The following is a 16,622-nucleotide window of genomic DNA, read 5'->3' as shown; positions in this document are numbered from 1 at the left end:
CACTTCTGATGACATTGGGCCCATGGGATAACCCAAGATAATCTCCCCATCTCCAGGTCCTTAATCACATCTGCAAAGTCCCCTTTGTCGTATAAGGTCACACAGTCACAGGTTCTGGGGATTGGAGCATGCACATCTTTGGGGGCCACTGTTCCACTGACCACACACTCTGTACGCACATAGTTGGGGCAGGCAGCCTCTGCCTCATGAGGCTGTTGGAATATCATCCACACAACTTCAAGTCTAGGGTTTTAATGTAACAACTTCTCTTCCTATAGATGTCACCAATATCCATCCCCTTTCTTCCTTTAACGGTAGAATGCCTCAGCCTTCACTGGGCTTAAGACTGTTCATTTCCCAGCCTCCTCTGCAGCTAGAAATGATCGCATGGCTCTGTGTGGCCAACAGAATGGGAGCAGAAGCATTATGTGCCACTGCTGGACTGCACCCTTCAAAAGAATGGGCATGGGCTCCCTTTGCCTCTTCCCTCTTCCCACTCTCTGGGATGTAGACATGATGGCAGGGGCTGGAGCAACCACTTTGGATCCAGAGATAAAAACTATGTGTTGAAGCTCACAAAACTGCCCTCCTAGCGGTCACCTCCCTCTGGACTGTGAGACAAATATATTGTTTAAGCCAGCGTATCAGGGGGCCTCTTTGTCACAGCAGCGTACACGGTACCCTGACTCAGACCCATGGGCCTGTTTATCTGAGAGGCTGCTTTGTTCTGCCCACTGCTGAGGACGCCAAGGGCTCCGCCACCTCTCTCCTAGACCTCACCCCTGCTGAGCTGGTAGAAGCTGCAGGCAAGGTTATTACATTCTTCCTATCTTGGGCAGAGAGGGGAGACTTTCCCAAATGTGCAGGCTCAAAGCCCTGGCCATGGACCAGCGGCCTCAGCATCACCTGGGAGCTTGTTAGAAATGCAGAGGCCCTGGCTCCAACCCAAACCTTATGCGTCAGACTCTGCATTTAACACGACCCGCAGCTGATGGGTGTGCAGCTGCTGTTTGCAAAGCTCTGGTCTCAGCTCTTCAGATTTTGTACATGTCCGTGCTGAGACCCCTCCCACTCCAGGTGAGTGGATATCAAGCTGTCCCCTGAATCCCTAGGGTTGTCCAAGGGCCTAGATCCCTCACCCTTGCTTTAATGAAAGCAAAACCACATTTTTGGTTTTATGTGATGGGGTTCTGCATAGACTAATTTTCTAAAGAGAAGAAGTAATTAAGTCCTGGTTCTGGGCCATGCCTCCTCTGATGACAACTGTGGGGATTGGGGGCTCACAGGGCACAAGGCAGCAGGGGTGGCAGCCAAAGACAAGTATCAGGAACCCCCTCTGTCTCTCGGGCGTCTATACGACATTTCCCCAATTTCCTTTGGAGGAAGCGATCTCCATGGGTGGAAAGGCCTGGAGTCTCATCTCCAGGTGCATTTGAGACCATTCATTCTACTTCATGTTGTTTTAGATCATTTTTGTTCATTTATTAGTGGATAGGTGTTTACTAAGTGCCAGGCACTGTTCTGTGCAGTAGGAATACTGCACTGATCGTACCTAACAAACTTCCTTCATGGAGGTTACATTTTACTATGGGTGTGTCTGGGGAAAAGATTTCCAGGCAAAGGGAGCAGCCAGTGCAAAGGCCCTGAGGTCAGAGGTGCCGGGTGGGTTTGCAGAACGTCATGGCTGGTTGGCGTGTTGTGGCTGGTGGGTAAGGGAAGACAGCAGGAAGGATGTGGGGAGGTGTGGCAGTCATAGATTTACAGGGGTGACTGGCCTGGTGGAGCAGATAATGCTTGATGTCCTCTGCCCTTGTCCCCTCTGAACTCGCCATCGTGATTCATGCCAACAGTTTCTTACCTGCAGTGCCCTAACCAAGGGCTTTCTCTGGCCACAGGAGCAAGCTCGGGGTGTAGCAGGGGTCCCCAGAAGGGCCAGAGATTAGGGTGACCCACTCGTGTCTGGCTTTAGCACTGAAAGCCCCAGAGCCCAGAAAACCCTCAGTCCCAGGCAGACCGGGGCAGGTGGTCACCTTGTAGAGGAGTTAACGTCCAGGGAGCAGCCCTCAAGCAAGGAAGGACGAGGATGGTATATAAACCCCAGGTCCTGCCCCTCCCATGGGACAACTCAGCACCACGCCCCAAGTCGTAGGGTCCCCAGCAGGCTGCCCTCTCAGGACCGCTCTCTTTATCATCTTTCCCCTGCCCGCCTCCCTCCGGCACCTCCTCACTTGTGCTTCCTGGGAGCACCTCCCTAACGTGCTATTTGTACCAAATCCTTGTCTCAGGCTCTGCGTTCAGAGAACTCAATGTAAAACACAAGGCAGAGGGGCTTCATAGATATTCATTAGAATATGGGGTGGAGCTGTAGTTGCCCTGACTTGCATGCAAGGTTCTTGGAATTTGCGGGGGTGTCCCCATCCTGAGGCACCTCCGGCCTGTGCTAAGCCTGGCTTTGAGTCAGAGTGGACATCACAGCTGAAAGGCCAAAACACAGGGTACCTCCCAGACTCTTAGGTCATCGCAGCTGCCCTGCCGTGGCCTCCTCCCCTGCCGACCCGTCAGCTGCCCCTCCCGACAGGAGGCAGCCAAGGTCACAGGCAAGAATGAATGGTCTGTGTCCTCGGCCGCAGCCTGGGTCACTGCCTGGAACCCCTGGGCTCCCCAAGGCCCGGTCAGCATCCTTGTGCTGACCCTGGCCTGCCGCCGGCTTGGTGGGAACCCAGGGGCTGCGTGGGGTTGCTGGCCCCGGCCTGCACTTGTTCCTTCTCTCCCTCACTTGGCTCTGCCAGTGCTGACCTTGAATCATTGCCTTGGCCTCCAGCCCCTGGCCTCTCTCTTCCTCTTTCCACGGGGAGCCCAGATGTGCTGATGAACTTACCGGATGGCAGTAGCCCTTCCCTGTGCTCTGACCTGTGGGGCCCTTGGTCCAGCCGGCAGCTGTGGGCCAGTGTAGACTTCCTGGGCCAAAGTCAGGGGGTTCCCCTCACATCGCAACCCACAGAATGGTGGCTGCTCTGGAGCTGTGCAAGGTGGTGAGCCGCCCTGCCCTCCTGCAGCCCCCATCCACACACTCATGGCAAAATCCAAGCCCCCTTCCAGACTGCCCCGGACCCCGGCACACACAAGAAACCCTCTCTCACTCATTTCCAGAAGCCCCTTTCCCAGCACCTGAATTCCATCCTGCTTCCGTATCAGTTCATGGAAAGTTCTTTTTTCCTCTAACTGGCTTCACAGCATTGACTTAAGATTTTCCTTTGGTCATGGTGATGAAAGAATGACTCAGGTGAGGGGTTGGCAAACCATTTCTTTCAAAAGGAGGGTCCCTTTTCTTTCAGATGAAAGGACTCTTAGATTCAGGAGACAACCCTGCCTTTAGCTGACTGTGAGCCTTGAACAAAGGAATCCCTTGGCCTTTCTTGAACCTCACCTGCTTTCTCCATAACAAGTGACCTTCCTGTCCAAAACTGGAATCCTGGAGCTATCAGTTCCCTATGGAGACTTAGCAGTATGAACTCCTATCTTATGCATAGGGAGAAAAAGTCCTTTACTGTTCACAGTGTTTCCGTTTTATAAGAATAGTAATGGCTACCATTTTTAGGTGTTTATGATGGGCCATGCTCACAACCTCCCTGTGAGGTGGTCCAACTACATCCCCATTGTATAGATGAGGAAAGCAGGGCTCAGAAAGGTTAAGTAATTTGCCCAAGGACACATAGCAGGACTCAAAACCTAGATCTTTCCAAGGGCCAGAGGTGCCCTGGGTGACTCATTTCGGGTTGTCTGAAGATTCCTTCTGGACTCAGCATTTATTTTACTCTTCTGTTTTTTTGTGGGTTTTGTTTTTTCCAAATCAAAACTGGTGGTGGTGGTTCCGATTTAGCTGGGGCCTGGTCGGACCTCCCCAAAGCAGGAAAAGATGCCTTTCCAGGATAAATGGAAACCGTTTACACGATAGTGGTCAAATGCTTTAGCAGGAACTAAATCGTATAGGATAACACTGGAAAAGCTGAAATGAATCTGTGTGGGCAGCTGGGTTTAACCCCCAAATTAGTTCCAGCCTCTTTAAAAAACATTTTTCCCCTCTCTTTTCATGTTTGTTTCCATTTTTTTTTTCCCCTTGCATAAATTTTCCAGACCTGGCTTTCGAGGCTGCTGATGAGTCAGACCATTCTGCTTATCTAAATGCTAACCAGGGCCACCCTGGTCCCCGATTATCTTCATTCCCGCGAACTCACCAAGGTGGGGGAGGGGAGGTGATGTCCAAATGAGTTGTAGTTCATGGAAGTTCCCTCTCCGTGGGCTCCAGATTTGGGGACCCTCCCTAGAGAGGCAACAGGCCATGCCATCAACCCGAGCTCCTCAAGGCCCTCCACGCTGAGGGTCCCACACCAGACCTCCTGAATTGGCAAAGCCCAGGTATCTGCATTTTGATGCACACCCCTGTTTTCAACCCCGGCTGTCTTGAAGAAAACCTAGGCATGCGGAATCCTGTACCACAGTTCCCAGAGCACAGGTGGGAACCCAAGACCTCAGGAAAGAGTTCTTTGGAATGCTGCAGGACCCTTCAGCCCTCCACCCCGCCCCCACCTCCCGGACCCAGTCCACAGGGCAGCTCTGCCCACGCAGGGTGTGAGCCTCTGAAGGTTTAAGAGGAGCTGAAGGCTGTGAAGGGTGTGCCCCTGCAACTTTCCATCGCTTCAACATTGACACGTAGCTTCTTCTTGTTCCTACTTCCTTTTCCCTCAAAACATCACAAGTACAAGAAAAGTTAGGAAATCTGTCAGCCACATGTCTCTGAAGATGTTTACAATAGGAGAAACCAAATGGAGTCGAGAAAAACCCTTTATCAGGGGTTTCCAGTGATCCATCCGTTTATTCAGCAAATCCTTTCCTGAGTTTCCACCGTGTACAAGGCGTGGACAGACGTGAGCAGCCAGACACACCCCTGCCTGCCTGGGCCGACAACCAGGAGACAGACCTGTGATTCATTGTTTAACCAGGGGCTCCAAGAGCCTATAATGGGCTCCATCCCAGTTTAGGGAGACAGGGAATGTTTCCATGAGGTCTGAGGGGTGTGGGGAGGTGGGGAGGGAAGGGGCCTGATGAGCATCCAGACAAAGGCCACAGCCCAGGGAAGGCCCCCCCTAGTGGGGAAGGCTAGGGGCGTACGAGGAAATGAAGCCCCGGGGTCTGGGGAGAAGGCCTAAGGTGAGGCCTGGTGCACCACATGGAAGGTTCCGGAACAGCTGCCCATCCTCTCCATGTCTGTCTGCACATCAGACAGGACCCAAGCGAGATCTTCCTCCTCAGCTGACCCTCCGGCCACCAAGCGTGACGTTCCCACCATGCTCTGGCCCCTGTCCCCTCTCCTGCGGAGACGGCCTCTCCTCGGGCCCACTTCTGCATCCCGAGGACAGCATTCCCACCGCCAAGGGCATCGGCGGAGACTGGGAAGTAGGCTAACAGCTTCCAGATGTCCATGAACCCAGCCTGGCTTCTGGAGGGACTGTTTGGCTTTCCGAGGTTTATAAACAGCAGGATCAGTTCCCCTCCTGACCCTCGGGAGACCGGGGGCCCCCAGCCTGGCCGACGGAGCATGCGGCGATCCCCGGGGATCTTGATGTGGGCCCTCCGGTGTTTCTGCCCCGATCAGGATAGGAGGGGCTCCTAATGCCCAAATGGCCAGGTTCTGCCCCAAAAGAGAGATGGCTGGAGGCAAATCCGGTGAACCCGAGGGAAGGTTGGCTGAGCTGGGAGGATCCTGGCCGTGCCTTTGACACGAGCACAGCGCCACTGCCAGCCACAGGAAGCCCCAGGCTCTACGACCCGACTTGGCCCAGACGCACCCCCCGTCTGCCGCCCGCTGAGCTGATGGCAGCCACTCTGACCTCGGGGCTCAGCCCGGAAGCAGGGTGGGGAGGGAGAGCTGGTTCCGGAAAACAGGACATGTGGCCTGTCTTTCCAGGTAGATGTTAGCAGCCCTCCCTCTGACTCACTTGGTGGAAGATGCTCCCATGAGCAGGCCCCCTCCCTGACCCCGGGAGGGCCCCAGGCACCACGAACTCAACACACAGAAGGCTCATCACTCTTCTTCCAGAAGCTTCCGGGGGCCTTTGTGCTGCAGACGCTGGCGATTCCCACCATCAACCCGGTCCTGCAGAAGCTGGGGCATCTCATCCTTTTCCTGCATTCAGGGGATGCCGCCCTTCCGAAATCTCCGCACGTCCCGAGTGCCCCCCGCCCCTCCTCTGCCCACATCCCTCCTCCTCTGATGGGCATCTCCAGCTGGTCTCGTTGGAGTTCAGTCTTGCCCACTCTGGTGGGTTTCGTTTCGGTTTTAAAATACTTTCTTGAGGTGAAATTACATAAAATGAACGCTTTTAAAGTGATCACTTCAGTGGCATTCAGCGCGTTCAGTGTTGTAAAGCACCACCTCCATCCGGTTCCAGAACCTTCCCCTCGCCCCAGAGTAAAACCCCGCACCCGTGAGGCAGTTTCTCCCTCTTCCCGTCTCCCTCAGCTCCTGGCAGCCATCAACCTACTTTCTGCGTCTATGGGTTTGTCTCTTGTGGATGTTCCATGTAAATCAAGTCACACGATACGTGACCTATGGTGTCTGGCTTCTCTCCCTTGGCATACATAAGGTTTTCGAGGTTCATTCATGTTGTAGCTGTGTCCGTGCTTCGTTCTCTTTCATGACCTAATCATATCCCACTATCAGGACAGACCACCCTTGGTTTATCCATTCACTGGCTCATGGGGAGGGAGAGAAGGAAGGAATCGCACCTCCTCCTAGGCCAAAGCCTCTTCCGCTCCTTTTGGGGGTCTCCTGAAGGCCCCCTGAGTTCCTAACGCCACGTAGGAGCGGGTCTCCCCGTTGGGTCAGCTCGTGCGCAGCCGAGGCTGTTGGTCAGGGAAAGAAAGCCCTGGCCTCTCTCCAAGGGCTGAGTCTTCTTCTCAAAGCCGATTGACATTTCCACTTAAAAAGACTGTTGTCCAGCCTGAAAAAGCCCACTGTTTCCTGCCTGCCTGTTGCTTGCTCAGCTGTGGCTGGGCTGGGCTGGGCCAGGCCAGCTCAGGGCTTTCAACGTACTGAGCCTTTAAATGACCCCCGATCTGGCTCATTTTTAGCTGCCTTTGGCTCACCTACCATCTGTAAGCCATTTCCTGCCCGCGGCTGGCCCCCACCTCTCATTTACCAGAAGCAGAGCCGTGAGGCTGGGCTGCAGGGCAGATCTGGGGTGGGACTGGCGGGGCAGGAACAGAGGATGGGCTTGGCCAGAAGCTGGCACTTCGTCTCCATCATACTTTAATGCCACCTCGCCTCGGTCAGAAGGGTATGTGGTTAATCTCATGCTGTGGACAGGCCCCCACGCCAACCAGAAAGAAGCTGTACCAGGGCAGCCTCGGGTGTCCGAGAGGATTGATGGTTGATGGTCACAGCTGACAGTATGAGCCCCCTGGTTGAGGCTAACAGCAGGCCTAGCAGGCCAGACCCTGGGTCATCGTGCATTTATAAAGGGGGAAACTGAGGCCCCTGGGGCCCTGGCTGATGCTGGCAGAGGCGGCCGGGTAATTCCCCTTCCCTTCGCCTTCCGTATTCAGGGCAAACTCGTTAAGATGTTTTTCCCTCCTGCAGCATTTCCGTGTGTATCACGCGTGATTCCTGCATGTTGCAGATAATTCCGCATCAGGCTGAGGCCGGGACTGGGCCTGAAATCGCACCCTTGCTTCATCCTGTCCTGTCCGACTCCCAGGCCGCCATCCCAGGAGCACTTCCGTATCGCCTGCGTGCAAAGCCTCACCTCGGGGGTGTGATGTGGGGACTCTGACCCCAGACACTGTGTGTTTGGGGGTTTCCTCCAGCACCTATCGTATAGTGAGCACTTAATTGATTTAGTAATTTATTCATTAAATGATTTGTTCTTTTACTAAATAGATATTTGTTGAGCACCGACTGTGTGCCGGGCACTGTTCTAGGTGGTAGGAATGTCCATGCTCGTGTGTTTCTGAGTGTGTCGGGGGGGCATGTGTGTGTGTTTGAGATATTTCTATGTGCCAAGCAGGTGGTGGGTCACAGGTGACAGATGGCAGGAGTGGTCCTTCTCCATGGGACATGGGACATGGTCACAGGGGGCAGGGGAGTTCTCATCGTCATAGGGACTGAGGGACCCCAGCTAAGGGAGCAGCCGCCGTCTCAACTTTGTGGCAGGGGTCACATTGGCGATTAAAGGCTCTCACCTAGGCAGTAACGTGTCCCCACCACGAGGGGGCGGAAAACGCGATCGTACCAGGTGCCCGGAGAATGAGGTCCAAAGATATCCGGAGACCGGCACTAACGTCTACCATCACTGCAGTATGGGCGTCGCGTGGGCCTGGGGGGCAGCAGGGGACACGGGAACTCACGCACTGACGGTCTAGCTGGGGAGACAGACGGTGAACGAACCACGACAGAATTAATGATTTAATTGCATCTATGGCCAGGGCTACCAAGAAGTGCAAGACACCAGGGCACCAAACACGGCCACATAACCTCATTGGGGGTGTTGGAAGACCTCCCTCTGCGGCTGAGCTGATGCTTAAGATAAAACGTAAAAGACGATGACCAGGGTTCTGTAGGTGAAGATGAATGGGGGAGCCTCTGAGAAGCGGGCAGAGTGATTGCAAAAGCCCTGTGGATGCAGGAAGTGTCCTCTCCAGGAGCTGGAAGAAAGCCATCACTGGCGGAGCACAGAGCATGGAGATGGAGATGAAGTTGGAAAGGTCAGCGGCCAGATCACTCACGGCCTTGTAAGCGGGTTTATGAAGCTGGCTTGTATCCTAAGAGCCATGGGGAGCCACGGAAGGTTTTCAGAAGGGGAGTGGGGTCGGGGGTTGGGATGGGGTGGGAGCTGGACAGCGCCCTCTGGTGGTTGTGTGAGGACTGGCGTCCGCAGTGCTCTCGGCCAGCGCTTGTCCTGGGCTTGGTTCTAAGCCTTCCCCGCAGGCTGTGGAGATGCAATCCTTCTGAGACTGCCCGCCCCGTTAATGCTGGTGGACACAGCTCACAGGGGCCAGCCTCCCAAATGGCATGCCACCAAGCCACGCTGTCCAGGAGACACCAGACGGACACGCCAGGGCTGCGTGGAGCAGACCCAGACAGCGAAAGGTCTGGCTGGCCTGCGTTTTCTCCAGCGGGTGCCTGGTCTGGGTCTGACTTCAGACAGGACGGGAGGGACCCTGATTACCTTCCCGTTCCCATCCTGGGTAATCTCAGACCTCACATGGGTGTGTGCTTGTGAGTGTTCGGACAGACACCACCACCACCCCCGCAAACGAGGGCCAATGGAATGATGGCCACTCAAATCTCCCGTATTACCGAAGGCAGATAAACCCCAACCAGCCAGAAGCAGGGGATCCTGTGGCCGCTGCCCCCACCCTCCCTTGCATGCTTGTGGCCTGTTTCTGCCTGAAACTGCAAATGCTTATCACAGGCGAGTGATGAGTCATGGCTTGGGTTCTTCCTCAAAGGACAGCCTGAAACTGGAGACGTTTATCAGCTGCTTTTCTTCTTTATTTTCAGACAGGGCGATTGAGCCAACTGAACTTTGTGGAAAGGGAGAGATGTTTTTCCTCCTTCATTTTCGGAAAGTGTGACCATTCCAAAGTGCACTCAAGTCTCCCTCTGGCCCCGGAACCCAGTTTCCCTTCCCAGTCGCCAGTATCTGCCCTTCCAGAGGACCAGGCACAGAGCAGCAACCACGGATCCACCAATTTCTACAAAAGTTGTGCTCCCACGAATATACTCTGTTCCTTGCCGGCTACTGGCTTTACTTCTGTAGGGGAAGAAGCTTTTGAAATAGCCCAGTAATTTTCTTGTGGGGTGCACCCATCAGCACCCCTTCTGCTATCACAACAGGGCCACGAAATGTGGCTTGTTGCTCAGGGCGGAGGAGGATGACTACAAAGGTATAAACATGCAGCTTTGAGCAGGAAAATAATTGAGTTTTCTTTTTAATCCTTGGTGAGACAGTGGTCTTGAAAGCCGGGCTTTCAAGCATGAGTAAATATTCCTGGAATTCCCATTGCTGGACCGTCTCCCATGAAGAGTCACGCATGGAGGACTGACCTCGGTGTGAATCAGAGCCGGGAGGATGCAAGAGGCAGCTGAGGGAAGAGAAAAGCACATGGAGAGGAAGAGCTGGGGGGCAGGGCCAGTGGGAGAGACAGACTGGCTGCAGCCCTCTGCTGGGGAGACGGAGGCTCCATGCAGCCTTTCCCTGCTCCCCGGTGGGCCTGGAAAGGTGGCCCATGGCAGAGAGCCTCATTGTGGGCCCACGCAGCAATCAAGGTCCAGCCCAGGAAGCAGACACCCTCCTGGGCATTTCAGTGGAGGGTACTGAATGCAGGGAATTGATGCAGGTGATGGAATGGCTGAGAAACTGGACAGAGGAAGGAAAGGGCCAGGAGGGGATTTGAAGGCAAAGAGGCCCAGGACCCCACAGCCCAGCACCGCTTCCCAAATGGCCCCGAATGATAGAATAGAAACGGTGGAGACTGGGGCCCGAGAGAAGACCCCTGCTTCCCATGGCTTGTGAGTGGCATGCGGGGGTTTGAGAAGTTCCGTGTGCCCCAGTGGGGAATGTGGAATAGGGCTGAGGGGGCAGGTTGGTGAGCTCACGGGGGGCGGGGGTCACCACTGGAAGGACCACAGGGACCCTGATCGAGGATCACGGAGCAGTGAAGCTGGGGAGCGGTCAGAGTAACATCTGGATTCAGAGTCCCCCAACTCAGATATCGGAATGCGAGTGAGAGAACAGCAGCGTGGCTCTAAGGGATGACAAAGCCCTGCTGTGAAAGCCCGAGGACCGTTTGAATAGAATGAGTCCGTGAAATGTGAGAGTAGAAAATAGCCATATTCCTAAGGAAGTCTCTAATATGATTTTAAATATGAATGTGTAAATTAATAAACTAAACATCATGTACATATATTTTAAATGAGAGCAAAGAACGATCACTCATTTTTGCTCACCCGTACATTTCAACAGCCCCACCGCACAGGTTGAGCAATGCCTGCCCCATGCCCCAGCTCCCCCAGCTTCCGAGTTACACGTCATTCAGTGGTCTCCTTGGCAGCTGTGCTTTTTCTGCAGACTCAGCACCCTCTTCCACATTCTGCATTTTAAGTCCTTTTTGCGGGGAGGAATCCCTTCATAACCTGGAGTGGAGCTGAAACTCGACCCCCGCCCCCCGCCAGTTGGCAGAAACATAGTTTACTAGTTAAGGGTATGCTAGCTGCCCTAACAAGCAAGTCTCCACATTTCAATGACTTTACATGCAATTGAAGTTTGTTTTCCTCTCGATAATGGAGAGCAGGTGTTAAGGGGCTGGCTTTTCCACAAGGCAATTTAGCAACCGAAGGCAGGGAACTCTCTGCCAGCCCCCAGGAGCCTTTTGCTTCCAGCTGGTGGGAAGGGACAGGGCAGGAAGGAGCAGGTGTGGGAGGTTTTTAGAGGAGCACATGACTTCCACGTGAATCCCATTGGCCAGAATTCAGTCACGTGACCTCGCCTGACGGCAAGGGACGCCGGGAAATACCAGTCCGGCTGTGTGCCCTGGAGGAAGAGGAAGTGGTTGCGGGGGGGTGAACAGCTATCCGGTCTCCGTCACACACGGGCCCCGTGAGATTGCCTGTGCGACGCCGTTAAACGTCCCCCTGTAGACAGAGCTGGGGGAAGGCTGCCCTTTGGAACTTTGTTCCCGTGTCCCACGCGGCAACCTCACTTCAGTGCTCGCTACACAGAATCGGAGGAGTGGCTAAGACATGGTCCCCGTCCTCTGGGGCTCTATGTGTCCCTGGAGTCAGCAGACCCAGGAAGAGAGCACTGAGCGAGGCATGATGTCAGAAGTCCACACTGGCACCTGTGGGGCAGGAAGATGCCTCGGAGCTTCAGCTGAAGGCCCACAGCTGAGGTCAGCTGCCCGTTCTCAACAGGGCGGCCTGCCCTGTCTCCAGGGCTCCCCCAGAGCAGCCAAGCCTCGGCGCCTCAGCACCGTCAGTTGGTCCCACCCCTCCAAGCGGGGCCAGGCCCTGCGAGCTGCAGCTTACGTGCAGGTGGGTTATTCATGTGTGGGGTCGCGAGTTCTGGCTACGGTCGAGTTTCCCCCTCTCAGGTCCCACCATGGGAGCTGGATAATTCCTTTGTGTGTGTGTGTGTGTGCTGGGTAGGGGGTGCCCCATGTACTGCAGGAGGTTTACCAGCAGCCCCGACCTCTCTCCCCAAGACACTCTTAGCACAGCTCTGAGTTGTGACAACCAAAAGTGTCTCCAGACCTTGCCAAATGTCCCCTGGGGGGCAAAACTGTTGCCAGTCGAGAACCATTGGCCTGGAGAGTGGTTCTCACACCTGATTACACATTTGAATCATCTGGAAGCTACAGACAATTACCAATCCAGACCCCGCAAGTCCACTCCTAGGTATGGGCCTGAGATAAATGAGGCACGTCTACAAAAGACTGTAGGACTGTGTTCCTGTCGGTGTATTATTAATAGCTGATGGCTGGGAACAGCCCAGATGTCCATCCATAGGAGACTAGATGAACAAATCATATATGTATTCACATAGTGGAATAATACCAAGAAAGAAAAAAACCCCAACAACAGGCATGAATTGCACTGCTATTAAGTTGAGCAAAGGAAGCCTCACACAAGAGTACATGTCGTATGATCCCTTGTATATGAAGTTCAAGAACAGGCAAAACCAGTCTATCGTGATAGAGGTGGGGAGAGTGGATATTTCTGGGGAGGGTAGTGACTGGAAACCTGGGACGCTGGGAATGTTCTATCTTGATCTTCATGTTGACACGTGGTGTGTGCGGATATAACAATTCATCGTGCCGTGCGCTTAAGATTTGCACATATAACTTATGCCTTGTATTCGCTTCCTGTGACAGCTGCAATAAATTACCAAAACTTGGTGATTTAAAGAAACAAGAGTGTATTCTCTCACAGTTCCAGAAACCAGAAGTGTGAAATCAGGTGTTGCAGGGCTGTGCTCTCTCTGGAGGCTCTAGGGGAGGGACCTTCTTTATCTCCTCCAGCTTCTGGTGGCCACGTTGCTCTCCCAATTTCTCCTGTCACACTGCCATGTGCTCTGTGGTTATGTAATCTCCCTCTGCGTCCCTTATAAGGATACATGTGATTGCATCTCAACCCACCAGATAATCCAGGATAACTTTCCCATCTCAGGATCCTTAGTTACATCTGCAAAGTCTTTGCCATATAAGGTAACATTGATGGGTCCCGGGGATTCAGACCTGATATGTTTGGGGGCCCTTATTCAGCCCACTGCATAACTAAATTTAAAAGAAAAAATTTAGGGCTTCCCTGGTGGCGCAGTGGTTGAGAGCCTGCCTGACAATGCAGGGGACACGGGTTCGTGCCCCGGTCTGGGAGGATCCCACATGCCGCGGAGCGGCTGGGCCCGTGAGCCATGGCCGCTGAGCCTGCGCGTCCGGAGCCTGTGCTCCTCAACGGGAGAGGCCACAACAGTGAGAGGCCCGCGTATCGCAAAAAAAAAAAGAAAAATTTTAATTACCGGTGTGATGGCCCTACCACACACCAATTGAATCAGACCCTCTTCTGTTTCTGTTGATAAGTTACACAGTCCTGGGCGTAGCGGGTGGAGGGACACTGATCTAGAGGTGGCTCTTCCCTTGTCGGCGCGTTCGGGAAGGGTAGGGATGTGCCTGTCTTGCTCATCACTTACCGCGGTGCAAAGTTGACTCAACGAACTTGCTAAACATGGAATGAATTGATACATGAATGAATATAGTTACTACTAAAATATGTTTTTTGCTCGTAACACTTCTGACGCCAAACACGTAGATATTCCACACCAAGCAATTCTCCAGTTCTCTGTGGACGCCAGCTGGGTGTCCTACAACTTAACTCGATTCTGATGCTAACCACCCAGAGTGAGAGCAGACCCTGTGGTTAAGGGCTCAGCCCCACAAGACTGCCCCCACTTCAGATGCCAGTCGCAAGTGGTGGGTCCCCAGCTCACCCACCCTTCTCTCTGACTTGGCAACAAATCAAGGAATCCCACAACCCCCTCCTCAGCTTCAATAATGTGCTATAATGGCTCATAGAACTCAGGGAAATACTTTCCTTACGTTCACTTTTATTGTAAATGTAAATCCTTTACATTTATTGTAAAGGATACAGATGAATAACCAGACAAAGAGGTACGTAGTGAGAGGTCTGGAAGGGTCCCAAGTGTAGGAGCTTCTGTCCCCATGGAGTTTGGGGTGCACACCCTCTCGACACGTGGGTGCGTTCACCAACCCAGAAGCATTTTCATGGAGGTTCCATTATATAGGCGTGGCCGATAACCTCATGTGAGTGGTGATGCCCCACTCGCCTCCCTGGAGGTCGGGGATGGAGCTGCAAGTTCCAGTGCTCTAATCACATGATTGGTGCCTCCGGCAACTGGCCCCCGTGCTGAAGCTCTCTGGGAGCCACCAAGAGTCACCTCGTTAGCATAAAGTCAGGTGTGGTGGAGAGGGGCTTGTTACGAATAACCAAGGACACCCCTATCTCCCCATCAGCAAAGTACACAGATTTTAGGACCAAATCTACATTCTTTTTCTGTCACAGTATCACAAGGGAGGATGAGTGTGGCCACAGTAAATTGGGATGATCTAAAGTCAGAGGACCCAGCTTCAAACCCAGCCCTGCTGCTTATCGGCTGAGTGACCGCAACCAAGGCCCCTCGCCGTCCCACCCTTTCTCCTCACCGGGAAAGTGAGGACACTGCTGGGGGAATTCATGAGATGACGTCTGTCCCTGTGAACCTGCCTGAAATCCAAAACAAGTGCACACCTTCCCGTGCAAAACATCTGACGCTGAGCCCGTGGTAAATAGTGACTTCCCGGGTGAATCAAATAAAATCACAAGATGCTGGGTGTTAGGCAAGTGGGATTTACGTGCTGGCCTCACTGTCGGCATAAAATACGCTCGCTGTAAATGTGCAGAGCTTGTGAAATAGCTGAGCGCTCTTTGAAGGCCACGAGGAGGGACCCTGGAGAATGTAAGCCGGGTGGGGGGACAGATTAGTTCCTTTTGAGGATGACAACCATAAAACCCTTTCCTAAGTCGAGGGTGATGTCCTAACCCAGTTCACTGCCTGCGTAACAGTATGCCCAGTGCTATTTAGTTTGACAGGGGAAAGCAAACAAACGAAGAACACCCAATCAACAACGAAAACCTCCTTCTTAGGAGAGCTTGGAGTCTGATGGTCTTGCTATAAGACGTCCCGCTTGGTTTGGGATTTCAGGCAGGTCTCTGGGGAGAGGGGGGAGAAAAGGGCCTGGTCCCATGGAAATTTCCTAGTAGGGTTTATTTTGAAGCAAAGGTTTGGCAGCCCTGACCCTGTCTCCTTGGCTAGACAGAGCCTCTTTGAAAAGAGTCAAAAACAGCAGGGATGGGAAACGGCCCTCGAGGGAGCAGGTTTTAGTGGAATCCTCTTCTTCCAAAAAGAACTGCCGAGACCAGCCCGGGCATCCCTTGCTTTATGAAATTCAGCTCAGCTCACCTGTGGTCGGCAGAGTAATGCCTGCTGCCTGCCCCCACCCCAGTCTAATTCCCGGAATCGCTGTGTACGTGACCTGACATGGCCGAAGGCACTTTGCAGGCGTGCTTGAGTTGAGGACCTTGTGATGGGGAGATGATCCTGGGTGATCTGGGTCGGTCCAGTGGAATCGCATGAGTCCTTGAAATCAGAGACCCTTTCCCAGCTGTGGTCAGAGAAAGAGGAGGCAGTGGAGCAGGTTCAGAGATGCAGTGTCGCTGGCTTTGAAGATGGAGAAGGGGGCCGTGAGCCAAGGACTAGGGGCCACTGCTAGAAGCTGAAAGGGCGAGGAATAGCTTGCCCCCTAGAACCTCAGGCAGCACCACTGATAACCTTGGTTTAGCCCAGTGAGCCCCGTGTTGAATTTCCGACCTCCAGATGGAAGTTGATGAGCGTGTGTTGTTGAAGCTGCAAAGTTTGTGGAAATGTATTGCAGCAGCGGTAGAAAATCCAAACATCACCTTTCTTCTTTTTTTAAAATTGATTAACGTATAGTTGATTTACAATGTTATGTTATTTTCTACTGTACAGAAAAGTGGTTCAGTTATACATCTACAGGTATTCTTTTTCATAGTCTTTTCCATTGTGGTTTATCACAGGATGTTGAATGTAGTTCCCTGTGCTATATAGTGGGACCTTGTTGTTTATCCATTCTCTGTATAATAGTTTGCATCTGCTAACCCCAAACTCCCACACCATCCCTCCGCACCCCCTTGGCAACCACAAGTCTGTTTCTGTTTTGTAGATAAGTTCATTCGTGTCATATTTTAGATTCCACAGATAAGTGATATCATATGGTATTTGTCTTTCTCTGTCTGACTTACCTCACTTAGTATGATAATCTCCAGGTCCATCCCTGTTGCTGCAAATGGCATTATTTCATTACTTTTTATGGCTGAGTAGTATTCCACTGTATATACGTACATCTTCTTTATCCATTCATCTGTTGGTGCATGTTTAGGTTGTTTCCATGTCTTGGCTATCGTAAATAGTGCTGCTGTGAACGTTGGG

At 53.0% G+C, this 16,622-nt stretch overlaps 1 long non-coding RNA gene across 1 annotated transcript in view; it reads left to right on the top strand.

Moving 5' to 3' along the window:
* Positions 1-11,611: 11,611 nt before the first annotated feature.
* LOC309794521 overlaps positions 11,612-16,622 on the top strand; it is a 32,669-nt gene continuing 27,658 nt past the window's right edge. The window contains exon 1 of the long non-coding RNA XR_014292116.1: positions 11,612-12,094. This is a non-coding gene — a long non-coding RNA (uncharacterized lncRNA). The remainder of the gene's footprint in view (positions 12,095-16,622) is intronic.

The sequence above is a fragment of the Mesoplodon mirus genome (genome assembly GCF_964341445.2).
Source record: "Mesoplodon mirus genome assembly, chromosome: 19".
NCBI lineage: Eukaryota > Metazoa > Chordata > Mammalia > Artiodactyla > Ziphiidae > Mesoplodon > Mesoplodon mirus.
The sequence above is the reverse complement of the archived record's forward strand: the minus strand, read 5'-3'. Positions and strand labels throughout refer to the sequence as shown.